At 64.4% G+C, this 15,343-nt stretch overlaps 5 pseudogenes; all 5 read left to right on the plus strand.

The window, feature by feature from the left end:
• The first annotated feature begins 880 nt into the window (after positions 1-880).
• On the plus strand, positions 881-999 carry LOC142876133 (uncharacterized; annotated as a pseudogene).
• A 3,467-nt stretch (positions 1,000-4,466) lies between these two features.
• LOC142876134 (uncharacterized) lies at positions 4,467-4,585 on the plus strand (annotated as a pseudogene).
• A 3,472-nt stretch (positions 4,586-8,057) lies between these two features.
• On the plus strand, positions 8,058-8,176 carry LOC142876135 (uncharacterized; annotated as a pseudogene).
• A 3,475-nt stretch (positions 8,177-11,651) lies between these two features.
• Positions 11,652-11,770, plus strand: LOC142876136 (uncharacterized; annotated as a pseudogene).
• A 3,454-nt stretch (positions 11,771-15,224) lies between these two features.
• LOC142876137 (uncharacterized) lies at positions 15,225-15,343 on the plus strand (annotated as a pseudogene).

Raw genomic sequence — 15,343 nt, forward strand, 5'->3', positions numbered from 1 at the left:
TCACAGATGGATTAGGAAACTCTTTCCGGTGCACTCATTAGTGAAATGACCTCAATGAAGCTGGAATCCAATATCTAATGGCCGATTTTTAGCGAGTCCACACGCCAGGGTGGTCGGGGTCCAATGCAGCCCCGGCCAGGCCCAGGCCCCTTGGACCGGGCCACAGGAGGACACAGAGGAGGGTCCCGGCCCCCACGAAGCGGTGCCGGCGGTTCTCCACGGGCTTGGGCGTTTTCCAGAGGTAGGAGATGGAGGGGACTGATTTCTTCAGCGCCCCACAAACCACGCCACCCCACCCCACCCATGGGACACATCCCCAGAGAGAGACGCCCCATACACTGGCTCCCCTCCCCCTTGCGCTGTGCCCCAGCCCTGGCCCGGGGGAATAGGCGGCAGCCCACCCACAGGGCGAGGGGGGGCACAGCTGAAAGGGGTTGTGGGGGAGGGCGGCCCCTGGCTGGGGTCAAAGGGCGCGCGCGTGCGCAGTCAGCGTCAGCGGCGGCGACGCGCTGGGGGTGGGCAGCGGGTAGGTGAAGGAGGCCGGGCGAGGAGACGAGGGGGGCTGGGAGGGCTCCACCTTGGCGAGTCCAGCCGTGGAGGCGCATCTTGTGTGAGTGTGAGTGAGTGTGAGTGTGTGTGTGTGTGTATAGAGAGACAGCCCCCCGCCCCGCCCCGCCCATCACCCCCGTCCCTGGGAGCCCACGGGACCCGGCCGGCGAACTCAACAGGCCCGGCCCGGCGCGGGGCCTGGGGCGGGAGGCGGCGGCGGCGGCGGCGGCGGCGGCGGCGGCGGCGGCGGCGGCGGCGGCGGCGGCGGCGGCGGCGGGAAAGCGCAGAGAGGCTCGGCTTCTTGAGCGGGGCAGGGGCGCCCTCCGCCGCCGTCTAGGGCCACACCACCCTGAACGCCCCCGATCTCGTCTGGTCTCGGAAGCTAAGCAGGGTCGGGCCCGGTCAGTACTTGGATGGGAGACTGCCTGGGAATACCGGGGGCCACAGGCTGCTTCTTTTTTTTTTTTTTTTTTTTTGCCTCTTGTTCTGTCCCCTTTCTGGGAGCGCGGCGGCGGCCCGGGGTGGGGGTGACCCCAACCCTCAGCGCCCGCCGCGCTGCCTGGCGCCTCAGCCCGCACCGTGGGGCCTCCTCTTGTCCCAAGCCGCGACACCGCCGCCACGCGGCAGCATGCGTGGCATCTGCACTGTCAGGTCTCAGACCAAAGGTCTGCTCTGTGGGAACAGACACGCTGGAGAAAACCTTGAGAGTCTGAGAGGGGAGGGAGTTCCAGAAGAAGGCCAGGATGTCATTTTGAGGGAGTATGTGACCAGAACTCGTCCCGTTGCTTTTGGGGGTTCTATGGGCTCCACGCAGGAATCTTTGGTGGTGGCACCTGATGTTGGGGGATCCGGAGTCACACCCAGACCTGCTCCACAGGCCTCCTTTTACTTTTCTCTTCGGATTCATGATTTTTAAAAAGTGTCTCTTACCTCTATGATTGCATTTTCTTTTCTCTCTCTTTTCAAGCAGATGATGGGAGTACAAGTATTCAGGTGACATGTGTTGCCCGTGCACCCCTCCCCCCTGTGTTCTCATTCATATACCTCTCATGTTGTTCCAGCGTATTGTGGGGGTACCAGTGTTAAGGTCGGGTACAGTTGCCCTCTCCAAGCCTCCCCCCTGGGGTCAGAGCTTCAAGTGCGCCCATCCCCCAGTCGGTGCGCACCCACCCCATTCCTAATGGATGTGGATGCCCATCGCCTCCCCCCACCCGCCCGACACCCACCCGATGAAGGTGATTCCTCTCCGTCCACTTAGGTGTCCATCCGTTCGTACCAATTTGCTGGTGAGCGCGCTCACGTGGTGCTCGTGTGTCCATTCTTGGGATACCTGGCTTACTGGAACGGGTTCCAGCTCTGGCCAGGAGAACACGAGAGGCGCCCTCTCACCGCTGCTCCTCACAGCCGAATGGCACTCCGTGGTGTCCACGCGCCACATTTTATTAATGCACTCCTGGATGGATGGGCACTCGGGTCGCTTCCACGTCTTTGCGATTGTGAATTGTGCCCTAACTGTCACCCTACCCCTTACCCAGCCCGTCTCCTCTGCCCCTGCCTGACGCACTCCTCCCCGGCCAGGCCCGTCACTGTCCTGGGCCCCCGCCTGACCGGCTCCTCCCCGCCCGGCCTGTCACCGTCCTCTGCCCCTGCCTGACATGCTCCTTCCCGCCCGGCCTCTCACCGTCCTCGGCCCCTGCCTGACCGGCTCCTCCGTCGCCTGGGCCTTCCAAGGGCTTGGTGTGGAGGCTGCTTCCAGGAAGCCCTCCAGAAACCCGGCAGCAGGGTGGCCGCAGCAGTCTCCAGCAGCCTTCCCTAAGTCGAGTGCGGGGGACGTGCCCCCGCTGTGCCGCGGGGGGCCCAGCCTGGTGTCTTCCCTGATGCCCTGCGGCTGCCGGCTGGGGCTGCCGCTCCCCGCGAGGGGAGAGCCGCGGAGGTGGGGACCGCCTCCTGATGGGGACGTACGTACACGCAGCTCTCCACGTCGGATCCCGGGGCTCTCTGTCCTGCCCGAAGGCCCAGCGGGCCTGCGGGTCCTTAGAGTGGCAAAAACATCCGAAAGCTGAGACTGAGGGTCCGGTGGGTGTCTGCACTTTTGTGCTGGGCACCCCAGGGAGGCCCGGGGGCTGGCTGGACAACGTGGTCTGCTGGGCGGGGGGGGGGGTTGGAGGAGCAACTGATGCCCTTCGCACCTTGGGTAGCAAGAGTCTGAGGTGTCTCTGAGCCCTGTGCCATGTCCGGGGGGGGGGCGCGGGGGGGGGGAGGAGGAGGAGGAGGAGGAGGTGGGAAGGGCCGGGGCCTGCAGTCCTGTTCCCGGGGTGGCACGGCAAGTGGCTTCTTCCACAGGCTGCTTGGCCTGGGCTCCCTGCACCTGGGCCTTTGGGGGACTGGCCCTGTGCTTGCCAACACTTCCTGCAGGGACCCAGAGCTGGGAGGTGGCATCTCTCAGCCCTGGGTCGGGCAGAGCCCCAGCGGGCCATGCCCACAACCTCTCTCAGCACCGGTCCCCCAGAAGGCTCCTTTGGGACCAGGATTCTCTTGCGGTGACTCTTTAAGGTCTGGCCCCTGGATGGAGGGGCACCAGGAGTAGAGGAGCAGGAAGGGGAAGGGGGTGGCCATGCGAGGGGACACTTTGAGGCCAAGTCCCAGCTTCAGCCTGATCCTCCTGGGAACCCCGCTCTGAGACAAGGAGCCGGGCTTCGCATTCCCACAGCAGCCAGTCGTGGGCTGAGGACACCTGGGGCCTTGGGAACTCCCTGGCTTCTCCTTGGTTTAACATCTAGAGCTGCTTGTGAATCGGGCCGCCACACACACCCGAGTGCAGGTGTCTTCCGCACAGACTGCGGGCCTCGCTCTTCTGAACGCCGCTAGCTCGCCACCCACCCACGGGTGAACCTGGTCAGGGTGCTTTCTCTCGGGGGCAGACTCTTTTCCGGGCGGGCTACCGGTGTCTCTGTTTGCTCGTTTCTTTCTTCCATTTCGGGAAAGGCTTCCTTGCTGGGTGTGGAAATCTCCTATGCCTTCCCTCGCCTATTCTGTCAGCTTTCAAATTCTCTTTCAGTTGCCACCCTCACAGATGGATTAGGAAACTCTTTCCGGTGCACTCATTAGTGAAATGACCTCAATGAAGCTGGAATCCAATATCTAATGGCCGATTTTTAGCGAGTCCACACGCCAGGGTGGTCGGGGTCCAATGCAGCCCCGGCCAGGCCCAGGCCCCTTGGACCGGGCCACAGGAGGACACAGAGGAGGGTCCCGGCCCCCACGAAGCGGTGCCGGCGGTTCTCCACGGGCTTGGGCGTTTTCCAGAGGTAGGAGATGAAGGGGACTGATTTCTTCAGCGCCCCACAAACCACGCCACCCCACCCCACCCATGGGACACATCCCCAGAGAGAGACGCCCCATACACTGGCTCCCCTCCCCCTTGCGCTGTGCCCCAGCCCTGGCCCGGGGGAATAGGCGGCAGCCCACCCACAGGGCGAGGGGGGGCACAGCTGAAAGGGGTTGTGGGGGAGGGCGGCCCCTGGCTGGGGTCAAAGGGCGCGCGCGTGCGCAGTCAGCGTCAGCGGCGGCGACGCGCTGGGGGTGGGCAGCGGGTAGGTGAAGGAGGCCGGGCGAGGAGACGAGGGGGGCTGGGAGGGCTCCACCTTGGCGAGTCCAGCCGTGGAGGCGCATCTTGTGTGAGTGTGAGTGAGTGTGAGTGTGTGTGTGTGTGTATAGAGAGACAGCCCCCCGCCCCGCCCCGCCCATCACCCCCGTCCCTGGGAGCCCACGGGACCCGGCCGGCGAACTCAACAGGCCCGGCCCGGCGCGGGGCCTGGGGCGGGAGGCGGCGGCGGCGGCGGCGGCGGCGGCGGCGGCGGCGGGAAAGCGCAGAGAGGCTCGGCTTCTTGAGCGGGGCAGGGGCGCCCTCCGCCGCCGTCTAGGGCCACACCACCCTGAACGCCCCCGATCTCGTCTGGTCTCGGAAGCTAAGCAGGGTCGGGCCCGGTCAGTACTTGGATGGGAGACTGCCTGGGAATACCGGGGGCCACAGGCTGCTTCTTTTTTTTTTTTTTTTTTTTTGCCTCTTGTTCTGTCCCCTTTCTGGGAGCGCGGCGGCGGCCCGGGGTGGGGGTGACCCCAACCCTCAGCGCCCGCCGCGCTGCCTGGCGCCTCAGCCCGCACCGTGGGGCCTCCTCTTGTCCCAAGCCGCGACACCGCCGCCACGCGGCAGCATGCGTGGCATCTGCACTGTCAGGTCTCAGACCAAAGGTCTGCTCTGTGGGAACAGACACGCTGGAGAAAACCTTGAGAGTCTGAGAGGGGAGGGAGTTCCAGAAGAAGGCCAGGATGTCATTTTGAGGGAGTATGTGACCAGAACTCGTCCCGTTGCTTTTGGGGGTTCTATGGGCTCCACGCAGGAATCTTTGGTGGTGGCACCTGATGTTGGGGGATCCGGAGTCACACCCAGACCTGCTCCACAGGCCTCCTTTTACTTTTCTCTTCGGATTCATGATTTTTAAAAAGTGTCTCTTACCTCTATGATTGCATTTTCTTTTCTCTCTCTTTTCAAGCAGATGATGGGAGGACAAGTATTCAGGTGACATGTGTTACCCGTGCACCCCTCCCCCCTGTGTTCTCATTCATATACCTCTCATGTTGTTCCAGCGTATTGTGGGGGTACCAGTGTTAAGGTCGGGTACAGTTGCCCTCTCCAAGCCTCCCCCCTGGGGTCAGAGCTTCAAGTGCGCCCATCCCCCAGTCGGTGCGCACCCACCCCATTCCTAATGGATGTGGATGCCCATCGCCTCCCCCCACCCGCCCGACACCCACCCGATGAAGGTGATTCCTCTCCGTCCACTTAGGTGTCCATCCGTTCGTACCAATTTGCTGGTGAGCGCGCTCACGTGGTGCTCGTGTGTCCATTCTTGGGATACCTGGCTTACTGGAACGGGTTCCAGCTCTGGCCAGGAGAACACGAGAGGCGCCCTCTCACCGCTGCTCCTCACAGCCGAATGGCACTCCGTGGTGTCCACGCGCCACATTTTATTAATGCACTCCTGGATGGATGGGCACTCGGGTCGCTTCCACGTCTTTGCGATTGTGAATTGTGCCCTAACTGTCACCCTACCCCTTACCCAGCCCGTCTCCTCTGCCCCTGCCTGACGCACTCCTCCCCGGCCAGGCCCGTCACTGTCCTGGGCCCCCGCCTGACCGGCTCCTCCCCGCCCGGCCTGTCACCGTCCTCTGCCCCTGCCTGACATGCTCCTTCCCGCCCGGCCTCTCACCGTCCTCGGCCCCTGCCTGACCGGCTCCTCCGTCGCCTGGGCCTTCCAAGGGCTTGGTGTGGAGGCTGCTTCCAGGAAGCCCTCCAGAAACCCGGCAGCAGGGTGGCCGCAGCAGTCTCCAGCAGCCTTCCCTAAGTCGAGTGCGGGGGACGTGCCCCCGCTGTGCCGCGGGGGGCCCAGCCTGGTGTCTTCCCTGATGCCCTGCGGCTGCCGGCTGGGGCTGCCGCTCCCCGCGAGGGGAGAGCCGCGGAGGTGGGGACCGCCTCCTGATGGGGACGTACGTACACGCAGCTCTCCACGTCGGATCCCGGGGCTCTCTGTCCTGCCCGAAGGCCCAGCGGGCCTGCGGGTCCTTAGAGTGGCAAAAACATCCGAAAGCTGAGACTGAGGGTCCGGTGGGTGTCTGCACTTTTGTGCTGGGCACCCCAGGGAGGCCCGGGGGCTGGCTGGACAACGTGGTCTGCTGGGCGGGGGGGGGGGTTGGAGGAGCAACTGATGCCCTTCGCACCTTGGGTAGCAAGAGTCTGAGGTGTCTCTGAGCCCTGTGCCATGTCCGGGGGGGGGGCGCGGGGGGGGGGGGAGGAGGAGGAGGAGGAGGAGGTGGGAAGGGCCGGGGCCTGCAGTCCTGTTCCCGGGGTGGCACGGCAAGTGGCTTCTTCCACAGGCTGCTTGGCCTGGGCTCCCTGCACCTGGGCCTTTGGGGGACTGGCCCTGTGCTTGCCAACACTTCCTGCAGGGACCCAGAGCTGGGAAGTGGCATCTCTCAGCCCTGGGTCGGGCAGAGCCCCAGCGGGCCATGCCCACAACCTCTCTCAGCACCGGTCCCCCAGAAGGCTCCTTTGGGACCAGGATTCTCTTGCGGTGACTCTTTAAGGTCTGGCCCCTGGATGGAGGGGCACCAGGAGTAGAGGAGCAGGAAGGGGAAGGGGGTGGCCATGCGAGGGGACACTTTGAGGCCAAGTCCCAGCTTCAGCCTGATCCTCCTGGGAACCCCGCTCTGAGACAAGGAGCCGGGCTTCGCATTCCCACAGCAGCCAGTCGTGGGCTGAGGACACCTGGGGCCTTGGGAACTCCCTGGCTTCTCCTTGGTTTAACATCTAGAGCTGCTTGTGAATCGGGCCGCCACACACACCCGAGTGCAGGTGTCTTCCGCACAGACTGCGGGCCTCGCTCTTCTGAACGCCGCTAGCTCGCCACCCACCCACGGGTGAACCTGGTCAGGGTGCTTTCTCTCGGGGGCAGACTCTTTTCCGGGCGGGCTACCGGTGTCTCTGTTTGCTCGTTTCTTTCTTCCATTTCGGGAAAGGCTTCCTTGCTGGGTGTGGAAATCTCCTATGCCTTCCCTCGCCTATTCTGTCAGCTTTCAAATTCTCTTTCAGTTGCCACCCTCACAGATGGATTAGGAAACTCTTTCCGGTGCACTCATTAGTGAAATGACCTCAATGAAGCTGGAATCCAATATCTAATGGCCGATTTTTAGCGAGTCCACACGCCAGGGTGGTCGGGGTCCAATGCAGCCCCGGCCAGGCCCAGGCCCCTTGGACCGGGCCACAGGAGGACACAGAGGAGGGTCCCGGCCCCCACGAAGCGGTGCCGGCGGTTCTCCACGGGCTTGGGCGTTTTCCAGAGGTAGGAGATGGAGGGGACTGATTTCTTCAGCGCCCCACAAACCACGCCACCCCACCCCACCCATGGGACACATCCCCAGAGAGAGACGCCCCATACACTGGCTCCCCTCCCCCTTGCGCTGTGCCCCAGCCCTGGCCCGGGGGAATAGGCGGCAGCCCACCCACAGGGCGAGGGGGGGCACAGCTGAAAGGGGTTGTGGGGGAGGGCGGCCCCTGGCTGGGGTCAAAGGGCGCGCGCGTGCGCAGTCAGCGTCAGCGGCGGCGACGCGCTGGGGGTGGGCAGCGGGTAGGTGAAGGAGGCCGGGCGAGGAGACGAGGGGGGCTGGGAGGGCTCCACCTTGGCGAGTCCAGCCGTGGAGGCGCATCTTGTGTGAGTGTGAGTGAGTGTGAGTGTGTGTGTGTGTGTATAGAGAGACAGCCCCCCGCCCCGCCCCGCCCATCACCCCCGTCCCTGGGAGCCCACGGGACCCGGCCGGCGAACTCAACAGGCCCGGCCCGGCGCGGGGCCTGGGGCGGGAGGCGGCGGCGGCGGCGGCGGCGGCGGCGGCGGCGGCGGCGGGAAAGCTCAGAGAGGCTCGGCTTCTTGAGCGGGGCAGGGGCGCCCTCCGCCGCCGTCTAGGGCCACACCACCCTGAACGCCCCCGATCTCGTCTGGTCTCGGAAGCTAAGCAGGGTCGGGCCCGGTCAGTACTTGGATGGGAGACTGCCTGGGAATACCGGGGGCCACAGGCTGCTTCTTTTTTTTTTTTTTTTTTTTTGCCTCTTGTTCTGTCCCCTTTCTGGGAGCGCGGCGGCGGCCCGGGGTGGGGGTGACCCCAACCCTCAGCGCCCGCCGCGCTGCCTGGCGCCTCAGCCCGCACCGTGGGGCCTCCTCTTGTCCCAAGCCGCGACACCGCCGCCACGCGGCAGCATGCGTGGCATCTGCACTGTCAGGTCTCAGACCAAAGGTCTGCTCTGTGGGAACAGACACGCTGGAGAAAACCTTGAGAGTCTGAGAGGGGAGGGAGTTCCAGAAGAAGGCCAGGATGTCATTTTGAGGGAGTATGTGACCAGAACTCGTCCCGTTGCTTTTGGGGGTTCTATGGGCTCCACGCAGGAATCTTTGGTGGTGGCACCTGATGTTGGGGGATCCGGAGTCACACCCAGACCTGCTCCACAGGCCTCCTTTTACTTTTCTCTTCGGATTCATGATTTTTAAAAAGTGTCTCTTACCTCTATGATTGCATTTTCTTTTCTCTCTCTTTTCAAGCAGATGATGGGAGTACAAGTATTCAGGTGACATGTGTTGCCCGTGCACCCCTCCCCCCTGTGTTCTCATTCATATACCTCTCATGTTGTTCCAGCGTATTGTGGGGGTACCAGTGTTAAGGTCGGGTACAGTTGCCCTCTCCAAGCCTCCCCCCTGGGGTCAGAGCTTCAAGTGCGCCCATCCCCCAGTCGGTGCGCACCCACCCCATTCCTAATGGATGTGGATGCCCATCGCCTCCCCCCACCCGCCCGACACCCACCCGATGAAGGTGATTCCTCTCCGTCCACTTAGGTGTCCATCCGTTCGTACCAATTTGCTGGTGAGCGCGCTCACGTGGTGCTCGTGTGTCCATTCTTGGGATACCTGGCTTACTGGAACGGGTTCCAGCTCTGGCCAGGAGAACACGAGAGGTGCCCTCTCACCGCTGCTCCTCACAGCCGAATGGCACTCCGTGGTGTCCACGCGCCACATTTTATTAATGCACTCCTGGATGGATGGGCACTCGGGTCGCTTCCACGTCTTTGCGATTGTGAATTGTGCCCTAACTGTCACCCTACCCCTTACCCAGCCCGTCTCCTCTGCCCCTGCCTGACGCACTCCTCCCCGGCCAGGCCCGTCACTGTCCTGGGCCCCCGCCTGACCGGCTCCTCCCCGCCCGGCCTGTCACCGTCCTCTGCCCCTGCCTGACATGCTCCTTCCCGCCCGGCCTCTCACCGTCCTCGGCCCCTGCCTGACCGGCTCCTCCGTCGCCTGGGCCTTCCAAGGGCTTGGTGTGGAGGCTGCTTCCAGGAAGCCCTCCAGAAACCCGGCAGCAGGGTGGCCGCAGCAGTCTCCAGCAGCCTTCCCTAAGTCGAGTGCGGGGGACGTGCCCCCGCTGTGCCGCGGGGGGCCCAGCCTGGTGTCTTCCCTGATGCCCTGCGGCTGCCGGCTGGGGCTGCCGCTCCCCGCGAGGGGAGAGCCGCGGAGGTGGGGACCGCCTCCTGATGGGGACGTACGTACACGCAGCTCTCCACGTCGGATCCCGGGGCTCTCTGTCCTGCCCGAAGGCCCAGCGGGCCTGCGGGTCCTTAGAGTGGCAAAAACATCCGAAAGCTGAGACTGAGGGTCCGGTGGGTGTCTGCACTTTTGTGCTGGGCACCCCAGGGAGGCCCGGGGGCTGGCTGGACAACGTGGTCTGCTGGGCGGGGGGGGGTTTGGAGGAGCAACTGATGCCCTTCGCACCTTGGGTAGCAAGAGTCTGAGGTGTCTCTGAGCCCTGTGCCATGTCCGGGGGGGGGGCGCGGGGGGGGGGAGGAGGAGGAGGAGGAGGAGGTGGGAAGGGCCGGGGCCTGCAGTCCTGTTCCCGGGGTGGCACGGCAAGTGGCTTCTTCCACAGGCTGCTTGGCCTGGGCTCCCTGCACCTGGGCCTTTGGGGGACTGGCCCTGTGCTTGCCAACACTTCCTGCAGGGACCCAGAGCTGGGAGGTGGCATCTCTCAGCCCTGGGTCGGGCAGAGCCCCAGCGGGCCATGCCCACAACCTCTCTCAGCACCGGTCCCCCAGAAGGCTCCTTTGGGACCAGGATTCTCTTGCGGTGACTCTTTAAGGTCTGGCCCCTGGATGGAGGGGCACCAGGAGTAGAGGAGCAGGAAGGGGAAGGGGGTGGCCATGCGAGGGGACACTTTGAGGCCAAGTCCCAGCTTCAGCCTGATCCTCCTGGGAACCCCGCTCTGAGACAAGGAGCCGGGCTTCGCATTCCCACAGCAGCCAGTCGTGGGCTGAGGACACCTGGGGCCTTGGGAACTCCCTGGCTTCTCCTTGGTTTAACATCTAGAGCTGCTTGTGAATCGGGCCGCCACACACACCCGAGTGCAGGTGTCTTCCGCACAGACTGCGGGCCTCGCTCTTCTGAACGCCGCTAGCTCGCCACCCACCCACGGGTGAACCTGGTCAGGGTGCTTTCTCTCGGGGGCAGACTCTTTTCCGGGCGGGCTACCGGTGTCTCTGTTTGCTCGTTTCTTTCTTCCATTTCGGGAAAGGCTTCCTTGCTGGGTGTGGAAATCTCCTATGCCTTCCCTCGCCTATTCTGTCAGCTTTCAAATTCTCTTTCAGTTGCCACCCTCACAGATGGATTAGGAAACTCTTTCCGGTGCACTCATTAGTGAAATGACCTCAATGAAGCTGGAATCCAATATCTAATGGCCGATTTTTAGCGAGTCCACACGCCAGGGTGGTCGGGGTCCAATGCAGCCCCGGCCAGGCCCAGGCCCCTTGGACCGGGCCACAGGAGGACACAGAGGAGGGTCCCGGCCCCCACGAAGCGGTGCCGGCGGTTCTCCACGGGCTTGGGCGTTTTCCAGAGGTAGGAGATGGAGGGGACTGATTTCTTCAGCGCCCCACAAACCACGCCACCCCACCCCACCCATGGGACACATCCCCAGAGAGAGACGCCCCATACACTGGCTCCCCTCCCCCTTGCGCTGTGCCCCAGCCCTGGCCCGGGGGAATAGGCGGCAGCCCACCCACAGGGCGAGGGGGGGCACAGCTGAAAGGGGTTGTGGGGGAGGGCGGCCCCTGGCTGGGGTCAAAGGGCGCGCGCGTGCGCAGTCAGCGTCAGCGGCGGCGACGCGCTGGGGGTGGGCAGCGGGTAGGTGAAGGAGGCCGGGCGAGGAGACGAGGGGGGCTGGGAGGGCTCCACCTTGGCGAGTCCAGCCGTGGAGGCGCATCTTGTGTGAGTGTGAGTGAGTGTGAGTGTGTGTGTGTGTGTATAGAGAGACAGCCCCCCGCCCCGCCCCGCCCATCACCCCCGTCCCTGGGAGCCCACGGGACCCGGCCGGCGAACTCAACAGGCCCGGCCCGGCGCGGGGCCTGGGGCGGGAGGCGGCGGCGGCGGCGGCGGCGGCGGCGGCGGCGGCGGCGGCGGCGGGAAAGCTCAGAGAGGCTCGGCTTCTTGAGCGGGGCAGGGGCGCCCTCCGCCGCCGTCTAGGGCCACACCACCCTGAACGCCCCCGATCTCGTCTGGTCTCGGAAGCTAAGCAGGGTCGGGCCCGGTCAGTACTTGGATGGGAGACTGCCTGGGAATACCGGGGGCCACAGGCTGCTTCTTTTTTTTTTTTTTTTTTTTTGCCTCTTGTTCTGTCCCCTTTCTGGGAGCGCGGCGGCGGCCCGGGGTGGGGGTGACCCCAACCCTCAGCGCCCGCCGCGCTGCCTGGCGCCTCAGCCCGCACCGTGGGGCCTCCTCTTGTCCCAAGCCGCGACACCGCCGCCACGCGGCAGCATGCGTGGCATCTGCACTGTCAGGTCTCAGACCAAAGGTCTGCTCTGTGGGAACAGACACGCTGGAGAAAACCTTGAGAGTCTGAGAGGGGAGGGAGTTCCAGAAGAAGGCCAGGATGTCATTTTGAGGGAGTATGTGACCAGAACTCGTCCCGTTGCTTTTGGGGGTTCTATGGGCTCCACGCAGGAATCTTTGGTGGTGGCACCTGATGTTGGGGGATCCGGAGTCACACCCAGACCTGCTCCACAGGCCTCCTTTTACTTTTCTCTTCGGATTCATGATTTTTAAAAAGTGTCTCTTACCTCTATGATTGCATTTTCTTTTCTCTCTCTTTTCAAGCAGATGATGGGAGTACAAGTATTCAGGTGACATGTGTTGCCCGTGCACCCCTCCCCCCTGTGTTCTCATTCATATACCTCTCATGTTGTTCCAGCGTATTGTGGGGGTACCAGTGTTAAGGTCGGGTACAGTTGCCCTCTCCAAGCCTCCCCCCTGGGGTCAGAGCTTCAAGTGCGCCCATCCCCCAGTCGGTGCGCACCCACCCCATTCCTAATGGATGTGGATGCCCATCGCCTCCCCCCACCCGCCCGACACCCACCCGATGAAGGTGATTCCTCTCCGTCCACTTAGGTGTCCATCCGTTCGTACCAATTTGCTGGTGAGCGCGCTCACGTGGTGCTCGTGTGTCCATTCTTGGGATACCTGGCTTACTGGAACGGGTTCCAGCTCTGGCCAGGAGAACACGAGAGGCGCCCTCTCACCGCTGCTCCTCACAGCCGAATGGCACTCCGTGGTGTCCACGCGCCACATTTTATTAATGCACTCCTGGATGGATGGGCACTCGGGTCGCTTCCACGTCTTTGCGATTGTGAATTGTGCCCTAACTGTCACCCTACCCCTTACCCAGCCCGTCTCCTCTGCCCCTGCCTGACGCACTCCTCCCCGGCCAGGCCCGTCACTGTCCTGGGCCCCCGCCTGACCGGCTCCTCCCCGCCCGGCCTGTCACCGTCCTCTGCCCCTGCCTGACATGCTCCTTCCCGCCCGGCCTCTCACCGTCCTCGGCCCCTGCCTGACCGGCTCCTCCGTCGCCTGGGCCTTCCAAGGGCTTGGTGTGGAGGCTGCTTCCAGGAAGCCCTCCAGAAACCCGGCAGCAGGGTGGCCGCAGCAGTCTCCAGCAGCCTTCCCTAAGTCGAGTGCGGGGGACGTGCCCCCGCTGTGCCGCGGGGGGCCCAGCCTGGTGTCTTCCCTGATGCCCTGCGGCTGCCGGCTGGGGCTGCCGCTCCCCGCGAGGGGAGAGCCGCGGAGGTGGGGACCGCCTCCTGATGGGGACGTACGTACACGCAGCTCTCCACGTCGGATCCCGGGGCTCTCTGTCCTGCCCGAAGGCCCAGCGGGCCTGCGGGTCCTTAGAGTGGCAAAAACATCCGAAAGCTGAGACTGAGGGTCCGGTGGGTGTCTGCACTTTTGTGCTGGGCACCCCAGGGAGGCCCGGGGGCTGGCTGGACAACGTGGTCTGCTGGGCGGGGGGGGGGTTGGAGGAGCAACTGATGCCCTTCGCACCTTGGGTAGCAAGAGTCTGAGGTGTCTCTGAGCCCTGTGCCATGTCCGGGGGGGGGGCGCGGGGGGGGGGAGGAGGAGGAGGAGGAGGAGGTGGGAAGGGCCGGGGCCTGCAGTCCTGTTCCCGGGGTGGCACGGCAAGTGGCTTCTTCCACAGGCTGCTTGGCCTGGGCTCCCTGCACCTGGGCCTTTGGGGGACTGGCCCTGTGCTTGCCAACACTTCCTGCAGGGACCCAGAGCTGGGAGGTGGCATCTCTCAGCCCTGGGTCGGGCAGAGCCCCAGCGGGCCATGCCCACAACCTCTCTCAGCACCGGTCCCCCAGAAGGCTCCTTTGGGACCAGGATTCTCTTGCGGTGACTCTTTAAGGTCTGGCCCCTGGATGGAGGGGCACCAGGAGTAGAGGAGCAGGAAGGGGAAGGGGGTGGCCATGCGAGGGGACACTTTGAGGCCAAGTCCCAGCTTCAGCCTGATCCTCCTGGGAACCCCGCTCTGAGACAAGGAGCCGGGCTTCGCATTCCCACAGCAGCCAGTCGTGGGCTGAGGACACCTGGGGCCTTGGGAACTCCCTGGCTTCTCCTTGGTTTAACATCTAGAGCTGCTTGTGAATCGGGCCGCCACACACACCCGAGTGCAGGTGTCTTCCGCACAGACTGCGGGCCTCGCTCTTCTGAACGCCGCTAGCTCGCCACCCACCCACGGGTGAACCTGGTCAGGGTGCTTTCTCTCGGGGGCAGACTCTTTTCCGGGCGGGCTACCGGTGTCTCTGTTTGCTCGTTTCTTTCTTCCATTTCGGGAAAGGCTTCCTTGCTGGGTGTGGAAATCTCCTATGCCTTCCCTCGCCTATTCTGTCAGCTTTCAAATTCTCTTTCAGTTGCCACCCTCACAGATGGATTAGGAAACTCTTTCCGGTGCACTCATTAGTGAAATGACCTCAATGAAGCTGGAATCCAATATCTAATGGCCGATTTTTAGCGAGTCCACACGCCAGGGTGGTCGGGGTCCAATGCAGCCCCGGCCAGGCCCAGGCCCCTTGGACCGGGCCACAGGAGGACACAGAGGAGGGTCCCGGCCCCCACGAAGCGGTGCCGGCGGTTCTCCACGGGCTTGGGCGTTTTCCAGAGGTAGGAGATGGAGGGGACTGATTTCTTCAGCGCCCCACAAACCACGCCACCCCACCCCACCCATGGGACACATCCCCAGAGAGAGACGCCCCATACACTGGCTCCCCTCCCCCTTGCGCTGTGCCCCAGCCCTGGCCCGGGGGAATAGGCGGCAGCCCACCCACAGGGCGAGGGGGGGCACAGCTGAAAGGGGTTGTGGGGGAGGGCGGCCCCTGGCTGGGGTCAAAGGGCGCGCGCGTGCGCAGTCAGCGTCAGCGGCGGCGACGCGCTGGGGGTGGGCAGCGGGTAGGTGAAGGAGGCCGGGCGAGGAGACGAGGGGGGCTGGGAGGGCTCCACCTTGGCGAGTCCAGCCGTGGAGGCGCATCTTGTGTGAGTGTGAGTGAGTGTGAGTGTGTGTGTGTGTGTATAGAGAGACAGCCCCCCGCCCCGCCCCGCCCATCACCCCCGTCCCTGGGAGCCCACGGGACCCGGCCGGCGAACTCAACAGGCCCGGCCCGGCGCGGGGCCTGGGGCGGGAGGCGGCGGCGGCGGCGGCGGCGGCGGGAAAGCGCAGAGAGGCTCGGCTTCTTGAGCGGGGCAGGGGCGCCCTCCGCCGCCGTCTAGGGCCACACCACCCTGAACGCCCCCGATCTCGTCTGGTCTCGGAAGCTAAGCAGGGTCGGGCCCGGTCAGTACTTGGATGGGAGACTGCCTGGGAATACCGGGGGCCACAGGCT

Source organism: Microcebus murinus, chromosome 14 (genome assembly GCF_040939455.1).
Source record: "Microcebus murinus isolate Inina chromosome 14, M.murinus_Inina_mat1.0, whole genome shotgun sequence".
In the NCBI taxonomy this organism is placed as follows: Eukaryota; Metazoa; Chordata; class Mammalia; order Primates; family Cheirogaleidae; genus Microcebus; species Microcebus murinus.